This window comes from Echinops telfairi, unplaced genomic scaffold, assembly GCF_000313985.2.
Source record: "Echinops telfairi isolate 266 unplaced genomic scaffold, ASM31398v2 ScPeMD7_70;HRSCAF=299, whole genome shotgun sequence".
Taxonomy (NCBI): Eukaryota; Metazoa; Chordata; class Mammalia; order Afrosoricida; family Tenrecidae; genus Echinops; species Echinops telfairi.
The window spans coordinates 25,168,596-25,178,065 of record NW_022103968.1 but is presented as its reverse complement, the minus strand read 5'-3'; the positions used below and the strand labels follow the sequence as shown (position 1 = coordinate 25,178,065).

At 52.1% G+C, this 9,470-nt stretch overlaps 1 protein-coding gene across 3 annotated transcripts in view; it reads right to left on the bottom strand.

The window, feature by feature from the left end:
* Positions 1–9,470, bottom strand: part of SH3PXD2A (SH3 and PX domains 2A) — a 184,288-nt gene that overhangs the window by 152,316 nt on the left and 22,502 nt on the right. The gene's annotated exons all lie outside the window — the stretch shown is intronic.

Genomic DNA, 9,470 nt, shown 5'->3' with positions numbered 1-9,470 from the left:
GCCACATTTGCCTATGCACCCATTTGTCTTCAGCAATTGTATCAGGATATTCCACTTGAATACTATTCTGTGAGCGTAGCATACCTTATCATCTATTCATCTATGGGTGTAAATTGGGTTTCCCCATCATAGGCTACTGTGCATCATGCTGCTCTGAACCTGAGTACCTGTAGATTTTTTTGAGTACATGTTTTTGGTTCTTTTGAGAAATGCCTAGGAGTGAAATGGTAGGTTATATGATAGTTTTATGCTAAACTTTTTTCCACAGGTCTTTTATGTTATTTCACTGGCTTAGTAAAATAGAAAATAAAAAGAAGGTTTGAAATACAGAAGTTCAAATGTAAATAACTGATCTATTAAAGAGTCATATTATATAATGTATTCACATTTCAAACCTTGTCATGACAAATATCATGTGAGTCAAAGAGAATAGATTCAAGCTGAAATGTAGCTCTGACACACTGAAAATCCAGGGATTCCAGCTTACTCCGGCTTTAACATCAGTGTTCTCCTATAAATTAATGTTAATTAAACCACTAATGGTGGCTAATACCAAAAGGCTCATGGGTATTAGTCATGTAAATGTAATCCTTTGATAATTATCTTGTATTCACTATGCACGTTTCTTTTTAAAATGAACTGAACATTAAGTCATAAAACAAAAGGGAGGATTAATCAAAGAGAAAAGAAAACATCCTGGCTTTTTTCTAACCTTGGGATAAAAGTCTTCAGTCTGCACCCTTGGGCAGACTGTTTGCTATTGGCTTTTTGTTTTTGAGTTTGGTTTGTGTGGTAGATGCCCTGGTTGAAGAAGCTTTCTTTGATCCTAACCCACTAAGTTTTTGGTTTTATGTTTTTGGGGTTTTTAAAAAATTTGTGCTAGGGTAAACAAAAAGGTAACAAAACATCTTGTGTTTAAATTTTTTAATCATAAACTAGTTTAAGTGCTTTTACTGACTCCATTAATAAGATCACACACACAACCCCCCACTACCCCACTTTATTCAACAGTGATTGGTTTCGTAATGTTGTGCCAAGCTGCATTTCTGACATAAACCCTACTTGGTTACAATGTAAGGAGCCCTGGTGGCACTGCAGGTAAGTGTTGGTTTGCTAACTGCAAGGTGGGAGGTTCAAACCCACCAACTGCTCCTGGGACAGAATTGAGGCGCTTGGCTCCAATGAAGATGTACAGCTTCCAAAACCCTGTATTGGGTCGCTGTGAGGGAGAATTGCCGCCATGGGTTTTGGTTATAATGGGTCGCTGGTTATGATGGATAACCAGTGGGTTTTGGTTATAATGGATTATCCTTTTTGTATGTGGCTGGCTTTGACTGGTTACTATGTTGCCGAGGAGTGTTCTATCTGTGATCATGGTCGATATCCACTATTGTCAGTTGAGTGTCCGTCTGCTGAGAGGCGTAAACGGCCATGCAATAGTTCAGGGAAGGACAGGCTCTGTGTGGCCGGGAATATGCCAGAGCTACCGGTAGAACACAGGGCAGCTGGGGGAACAGGAGGAAGGCATTCCGGGGGCCAGAATGGCAAGTTCAATGGCAGGGGGGTTATCAGGATGATTCTAATGAGATTAGCAGTCAGAGGGGGTGAACTGACTTGTTCATGAAATCCCTGCACCGGTGCCGGAGTCAGAGCGAGTGGTGAGAGAGCGTGGAGGCCCCTGGGGACTTATCCCAGTGACCTGGGTTGGCCACATCGATGGCCACAGAGCGGGAGAAGGGCAGATGCTCTCTTTACATGCAACCCAACGTGATCCTCAGCGGGATGCGATGGAGACATGCCATGTCCAGGAGTCACCTCAGAGATGGCGCGGCTGTGTTGGCATCTGGGGAGGTGGGGCAAATGAGCCGCCCCAGGTGCCTGTTCACATGAAAACAGATACTCCATAAACCCCGTTCTGTGGTGGCTGGGTCGGGTCGGGTGATCGGCTGAGATGCATAACTCAGGATGGCCACAGTGGGGCTTCAGGGAACACCCAGTTCCTTCTCCACCTTCCCCTGACACCTTCCCACAGGGTACAGTATCGATGCTGAAGCCATTCCACACACTTCAAAGCATCCACATGCCTCCATTTGGCCTTGTCTACTCCAGGTGGGTCGCCTCTGGGAAGAGCTGGCTCGACTCCTTATGCGGAAACACACTCAGGAGCACACACTCTCCAGCAGAGCTTCCCAGATCCAGAGTCTGACTCTCAGAGCCTAGGCCAGGAGTGCTCCCTCCCTCCCTCCTCCTCCTTCCTTCCTGGGTCCTCAGGACCAAGGAACCCCATGGTTAGCATGGGGAGCCCTTTCCCAAGCTACCCCAGCCTTTGCACCCTCAGGACAAACCAGGCAGGGAGTGCGGTCAGCAGGAACTGCCGTCGCAAATATCATCATGAAAATGTTGCTGTGCTTTCTCTGGACTTGAATCTCCACCCCCGCCACCTCCACCCCCCAGTCTCCTAACTTATTTCACTTCGGAGATGTCTCTGAGTGACACACGTGATTAAGTGTTTGGCTGCTAAACCAAAGGGTGGAACCTCAAAGTAACCCCCACCCCAAATCCAGCAAAATGCCTGGTAATCTATTTCTGAAGTGTGCGCGCGCACGCACGCACGCACGCACGCACGCACACACACACACACACACGGAGCCTCCATGGCCCCTTCACACACACGCACACACACACACACACACACACACACACGGAGCACACACGCAGCACAGTTTTACACTGAAGCACAGGGTCACCGCCAGCAGGAAATGACAGGATGGCAACGCGTCTGGTTTTCACACTGAGGGAGAGGAAGAGGGGGGTGACGGGAGCAGCCTTCAGTAAGGTGACCAGATTTAAAGCAGGACATCATTGATGGGGGGCGAGGGTTCTTGATAAAAAATTTGGGCTATATGGACCAAATAGACCGTTCCCTAGCTTGTTGTGCATTCTTTCCAAAAATTGGGACTGTCCCGCCAAAAGTGGGACGTTTGGTCACCTTGAGGCTTCATTACAGACTGAACGCAATGCCGCCCATTCCAACGTGCTGTCAATACTGAGTTACCAGGGGCGGCTTTCCTCCGTCCTGAGACTCAACCCAAACTCACCATCCTGACCGACTCATGGTGTCACTACAGGAGGGAGTAAGGCTGCCCCTTGGGGTTCCGAGGCCATGAATCTTTATGGGAGCAGTCGTCTTTCTCCTGAGGAGCGGCTGGGTTTGAACTGCTGACCTTGCAGTTAGCAGCCCCATGGGTAACCACTATGCCATCAGGGCTCCTTACACACAAGGTTCAGACCTCAAACTCCCTGCCCTGGAGTCGATGCTGACCCACAGAGACCCTGCAGGGCAGGGCGGAACCGCCCCTGTGGGTTTCCCAGGCTGAGGCTGTAACGCTCTCTCCCCAGGAGCGGCTGGTGGATTCAAACCGTTGGCTTTGTAGTTAGCAACCCAACAGATAACCACTATGCCATGTGAGACCAGAAGTGGCTAATTCAAATTGCCCTCCCCGACCCTGGCACCCTCACCTGTCAATGGAAGCCCAATGATCAAGGAGCACACTCTGGTTTCCTGTCTCACCCTGAGGTAGCTGAGTCAGAGCACCTGGGGAACCCAGAGAGGGAGCTTCAAGTCAGGCCTCTGCCGGGTGCACTCTGCCTTCATTAAGGTCTCTTGGGACACACATTTCCTCATTAGGAAAACCGGAAGACTAGACTAATAGGGTTCTGGTCACCTCTAACACCCTGTAAATCAAAATAGATGGAAAACGTAGGGAAGAATTTAAAGAGAGAGAGAGTAGGCAACATGCACAGTGGTACCCAAGGGGGCGGGAGGCCCAGGTCACCTGGAGGCAGGAGGGCACACACAGGGCCCACATTTAGTCCTTCCCAGAAAAACATAACAACGTATTTCAGTCAGATCCACAGCAACGATGTGCATGAAAGTGGACAATCACTGATGCACTTCACTTCACTGCGTGTCTCTCCTAGTAAAACAGAATCACTAAGATGTCAAGTGTGCAGTCAAACTGCTGACCCCACTCAGTATCAAACGTCTCCTCCCCACAGAACTCACAGATATCCATGCACCCCGTCTTGGGAAATGTGAACCCCGATAAACACGGCATCGCTAGGCACAGCTAGGTTCCAAGCCATCTCCTGGTCTGTAGAACGGAACAGGGACCGGACCTGCCCACTGGGTGGAAGGGAGCGTTCCACGGGATAATGTGTGAAAGGCGCTTGGCGTGAGCCTGCTGTGGACCAGGTCCCCCATCCACACAGCTGCCATCACCATCCCTGTCCCCGTCATTGCTGATGCTATGACACCAGCTGCATCCAAGGACCAGGGAGAGAGCTTAGGAAGCCTCAGCCCTTAGGCAGGCAGGCAGTGGGCAAGCTGCGAGGGACTGTCTAGCAGGCATGATGCACCCGACCCTAGAGCCTGGCCGGGAATGTCCCGGGGTCTTGGGGCAACTGCCCAGTGGGTGTGTACGGACCAGGCTCAAGGAGGAAGCCTCTAGATTTTCCAGCAGCTCATTGGGTATGTGTGGGGCTGGTGGGCAGTATTTTACATTAAATACGACTGGGCTTGGGGTGATGGCCCCGCTCCAAGTAGCAAGGGGCAGAGTGACTACAGAGATGTACAGGATGGTGCTGTGCTGTGCTCCTCAGAGCCATGGAATCCACAGAGGCTTCCGTCTGGTCTGACGTCTGGAAGGCTGGTGATTCTGGTTGCCCCGGAGGGCTCCGTCCATAAGCCCCCATTACGCTGACCACACAACCTTTGAGCAGGAAACAGGCCACAGGATGTGGTGTTCCGAGAAGATGGGTCCGGTTCAGCTCAACAGCCTGCTGGGCAACCTTGACGGCTCAGGGTGGTGGCAGCAGCATTGGTGAAGCATTTGCCCTGACCGGCTGCCTGCAGGCGCCCCCAGGAGCCAGGGCTGCCAAGTGCCAAGCAAAAGTATCCTACTCAGTATCTCTGAGGCTCAGTCTACCCGGCTGTACCACGGCTCCAAGCTCTTAGTTCCCCAGCCTGAGGGCTGCCGTGCAGGTAAAGGGGGGAGCACGGCTGTGGAAGTGTGCTAACCAGGAGCCCAGTGCTGAAAAGGATAAGTGGGTGGTTGGCTGCTGACCGAAAGGGTGGTGGCTTGAACCCACCCAGCCATCCTGTGAAAGAGCCGGCAGCCTGCTTCCAGAAAAGACGGCAGCCTAGAAAAGCCCATGGACTGGTTCTACTGTCACATGCCGTCCCTGAGAGTCAGAATCAATACGCAGAAAGCCAAGAGCAACACAGCACCCAGCCCATTCCAGGCACAAAAGAAACCGTCAGATGCTCTCTGCCGCAGTCATGCCCCTCTCAGACTCCAATGACAATGCAGGTCAAGAAGGCCAAATCCTCACAGCTGGCCCAATAGGTAACATCAGTGGTAAATGCAGAAAAGCTTGAAGTTGTCAAGGATTTCTGCCATGCTTGGATCTACCACCAATGCTCATGGAAGCCGCAGTCAAGAGATCAAAAGGTACTTTGCAGGAGGTAAATCTGCCGCATGGGCCTCTTTAGAAGACTGAGGAGCAAGAATGGTGCTCCGAGGACGAAGGGGTGCCTGACCCAAGCCAGCGTATTCTCCATGGCCTCACAGGCATGTGAAAGTGGGAACGTGGGTAAGGAAGACCGAAGAAGCATCGATGTGTTTGAATGGTGGCGCTGGCGAAAATACTGAAAGTAAGACGGGCTGCCGAAAAGGACTAACCGATCTGTCTTGGAAGAAGTAGGGCCAGAGCGCTCTTTAGAGGCAAGGATGGCAGGAGTTAGTCTCACAGACGTTGCAAATGAGATCGGCCCCTGGAGAAGGACACCGTGCTTGGTCAAGTAGAGAGGTAGCAAGAGAGGACGGTTCTCAACGCGATGGATGGACTGGGCGGCTACGACAATGGGCTCAAACACAGGCACGATAGTGAGAGGCGCGTGGAGCTGGGCAGTGTTTCTGTTGTGCCTAAGGTCCCTCTGGGTCAGCGTGGACCCGATGTCACCTAACACAACAATCAGTGGTAAAGGACATTCCACTTGAAGTCAGAATTCCAGCTTGGTCCCTTCCTAGTTGCCTGAGCTTGACCAAGGCCATGTGTAAAAATAGCCACTCCGCTCCTGGTGGCTTGAGGCTTAAGTGACATCCTCCAGGTGAGCTTAGTGCGCTGTAAGTGCTCCATCAATGAGGTCACCCTGCAGACGGTGAAGAGACTCTGGTGCTATCTTCCTCTCTCTAACTTCTCCTCCTGCCCATCCCAGGGCCGGGCAGCTGCTCGGGTGCAGCCGGGTGGAGGTAGCTCTCACCAATGACTGAAAGACCTTCAGAGTTGAGCTGTCCCAACACCATCAGACTAGCCATGTGCAATCAGCTCCCCTTAGGGAAGAAGGAAAGGACACTGGCCACCTGGAAAGCTAGTGACCAGTACCTGGCAAGAGAGTCACGCTTGGCTCCTAGTGGAGACGGAAAGCCTGGGGATTAGCTTGCTCCTCTCAGGTTGGCACCAGCATCCCCACCTCTGCCACTGTACTGCTTGGCTGTGAGCTGGGCCCTCTCTCTTTCCATCCCCAGGCAGATGCTGGGGGCTGTAGGAGCAGCTACAGGGGTGGTGTGATGGGACAGGGCCAGAGGGTTCCTTCGAGCCTAAGAGGAAGGACTTGGACTTCTCCCTCTGGGTTGAAGGAAGCCCCTGGGGGCTGAAGTAGAGGAGTGAGGGGGAGAATGTGGACACCAATCCAGGCAGCGTATGATAACCGAGCCAGCTGTGTGAGTCTAAGATGAGTGTCCTCAGGGGCACGAGGGGTTGGTTCCTGGCCGGCCCTGGCTGTGGTCACTCTGTTTCCTGCAGAGAGCGTAGGAACATGAGCAACAAGAAAAAGGTGCATCTGGGGGTATTGAGCTAGTCCCGAGCCTCAACAGAGACCCTTTCCACTGTTTCTGAACTCCCACAAGCTCCCTGACATAGTTCTCTCCCACACAGACCTCCAAGGCCCCTCCCAAAGAGCAAGAGACCCTAAAGGAGGGGTGTGGAGGGTAGAGGGGAGCACAGATATCAAATGTCTCCTTCTGGCTGACCCACACCTCCGAGCCCACTTGTTCCTGATTCCTCCTCTCCTGACTATTCCTCCAAAGCACCCCATCCACTGTGGAATGAGCTCCAAAGGTCTGGGACAAAGAGGGCACGCTCTTGAGGGATGAGGCCAGGGTGTACCCTTGGTGGCCCAGGCCCCAGGCTGCTACTCAAGGCAGTGAGATTCCAGGGCTGGTCCCCAGAGTCTCCCTCTTAGAAAGAGAAGTCAAACAAGGATGCTTCAAAAGGACCATCCTGTACCCTAGCTTTCTTCCTCACCTTTCTCTAAGCATCTCCTTTCCCCAGTTATTTCTCTAGTCCAAAAGGCTCAAGACTCCAGTCAGGGGGCGATGTAGCAACGATGAAAAACACAACTTTCCTCTAGTTCCTACATGTTTCGTCCCCGCTCCCACTATCATGACACGAATTCTACCTTGCAAGTCTGGCTAGACCAGAGGATGTGGTACAGATAGGAACTGGAAACAGAGGGAATCCAGGGAGGATGATCCCTACAGGACCAGTGGAGTGAGTGGCGATACTGGGAGGGTAGAGGGAGAGTGGGTAGGAAAGAGGGAACCGATTACAAGGAACTATATGCGACCTCCTCCCTGGGGGACGGACAACCGAAAAGTGGGTGAAGTGAGACATCGGACAGGGCAAGATATGACAAAATAATAATTTATAAACTATCAAGGGCTCAGGAGGGAGGGGGAGTGGGGAGGGAGGGGAAAAATGAGGACCTAATGCCGGGGGCTTAAGTGGAGAGGAAATGTTTTGAGAAGGATGAGGGCAATGAATGTACAAATGTGCTTTACACAATTGATGTATGTATGGATTGTGATAAGAGTTGTATGAGCCCCTAATAAAATGATTGAAATAAAAAGACTCAAGACTCAAGGCCCCATCCCTAACCCCCACCTCCACCCCTGCCAAAGTCTTATGCAAAGGGGGAAATAAGGCAGCTGAGGTAGAATGGGCAGAGTGTAACTCTTCCACTGGGACCTTGGCTGGTTTCACAAGGAACCCTCGCTCTTCAAGAGCTTGTGTCTCCTCTGCTTGTGAGTGAACTTGGAGTTGGTGACAGGCACCAGCGTCTTCAGGACTCCCTGATGCCTGGCTGGGCCATTCCAGAATTCCTGGTAGGGCACTGGGCACTTCCTCAGGGAGGCCTCGTGTTGCCAGGCTAGGAGAGCCCTCAGCGGCACCACCTGGTAGGCTTTTGTCACGGTTATTCCTTACGTCGTCTCTCCTCCCTCTCGGTTGCTTCTGCAGTTTGGTCAGACATCTAGAACTGTCCTTACCACCCTGCAGGGCATGTAGTCACTTGTAAGCCTCTTTCCCTTCCAGAGTCCACGAACTTCTTGACAGCAATGCCTGCCCTTGAGATTCCCACTGTCCACCTCAGTGTCTCAAGCAAGGGCGATGAGCACAAAAACTCCCAGCCATCCTTAATACTCTATTCCGTCGCTGGACGGCTGCCCACGGAGAATACGGTTTTCAGATGAAGAGCCTGGATTCCTGAGTGACTGCCTGGAGCAGAGATCTCCAGCGACCCTTTCAGAGGGTGACATAAATGAGAAACAGGCCCTTCCTATGTGAAGCCACGGAGTTTGTTACACAGCTGCTAGCCTGTCCCGTACAACACAGAGGTGTTTGATGCCTGTTACACCAAACTGAAAGAGGGGAGACTTAATGTGGGATGTAGACTCTTCCCAGGTGCTGAACCCCCTAAAACTTGAGACTTGCCTTTGTGGGGTCCAATCAAGCCGGAAGGCACATCCTGCTCCTACACTGGCACACACACGGCGCTCACCACCAAATCACGTTTGTGTTGGGAATGCCAGGTCTTTTCTGGGGCAGGCTGAGAAGGATAGGGCTTCAGAACTGGCCAAGTGACCTTTCAAGACCACCATAGGTGAATGAGCCACTACTCGAACTCCTGGTTCCACAAGTTGGTGGAAAGCACATGAGATACAACATGGCATTGGAGGCTGGGGTCTCCTCTTTCCCACACAGGCAGCAACACCCTGACATGTGACCATGCACATTCACAGGGGTGGCACCCACCACCCCTCTGGGCCACTTCTTGGAAGAGCTGGAACAGCGTCCTTCCCACTGAGCCCATTGTCACCAGGCCAAATTTCTTTCTGTCCAGGGCCTGCCTGGACACAAAGGGCTAGGGCCCAATGGGGGAGAGCCCACATTTGGACAAAAGAAAGAGATGGAGAAGAGAATGAGCCAGGGTCCCAGACGGCCTTTCCAACATTCCCAGCCCTCGGTGCTCAAGGTATGATCTTCCAGCTAGCATTTCGGGGTCCACCTGGGAGGGTCCTGCCTGGCCGGGTCCTGCCTGGCCTTGAATTCCTTGGGCACCTCAGGTG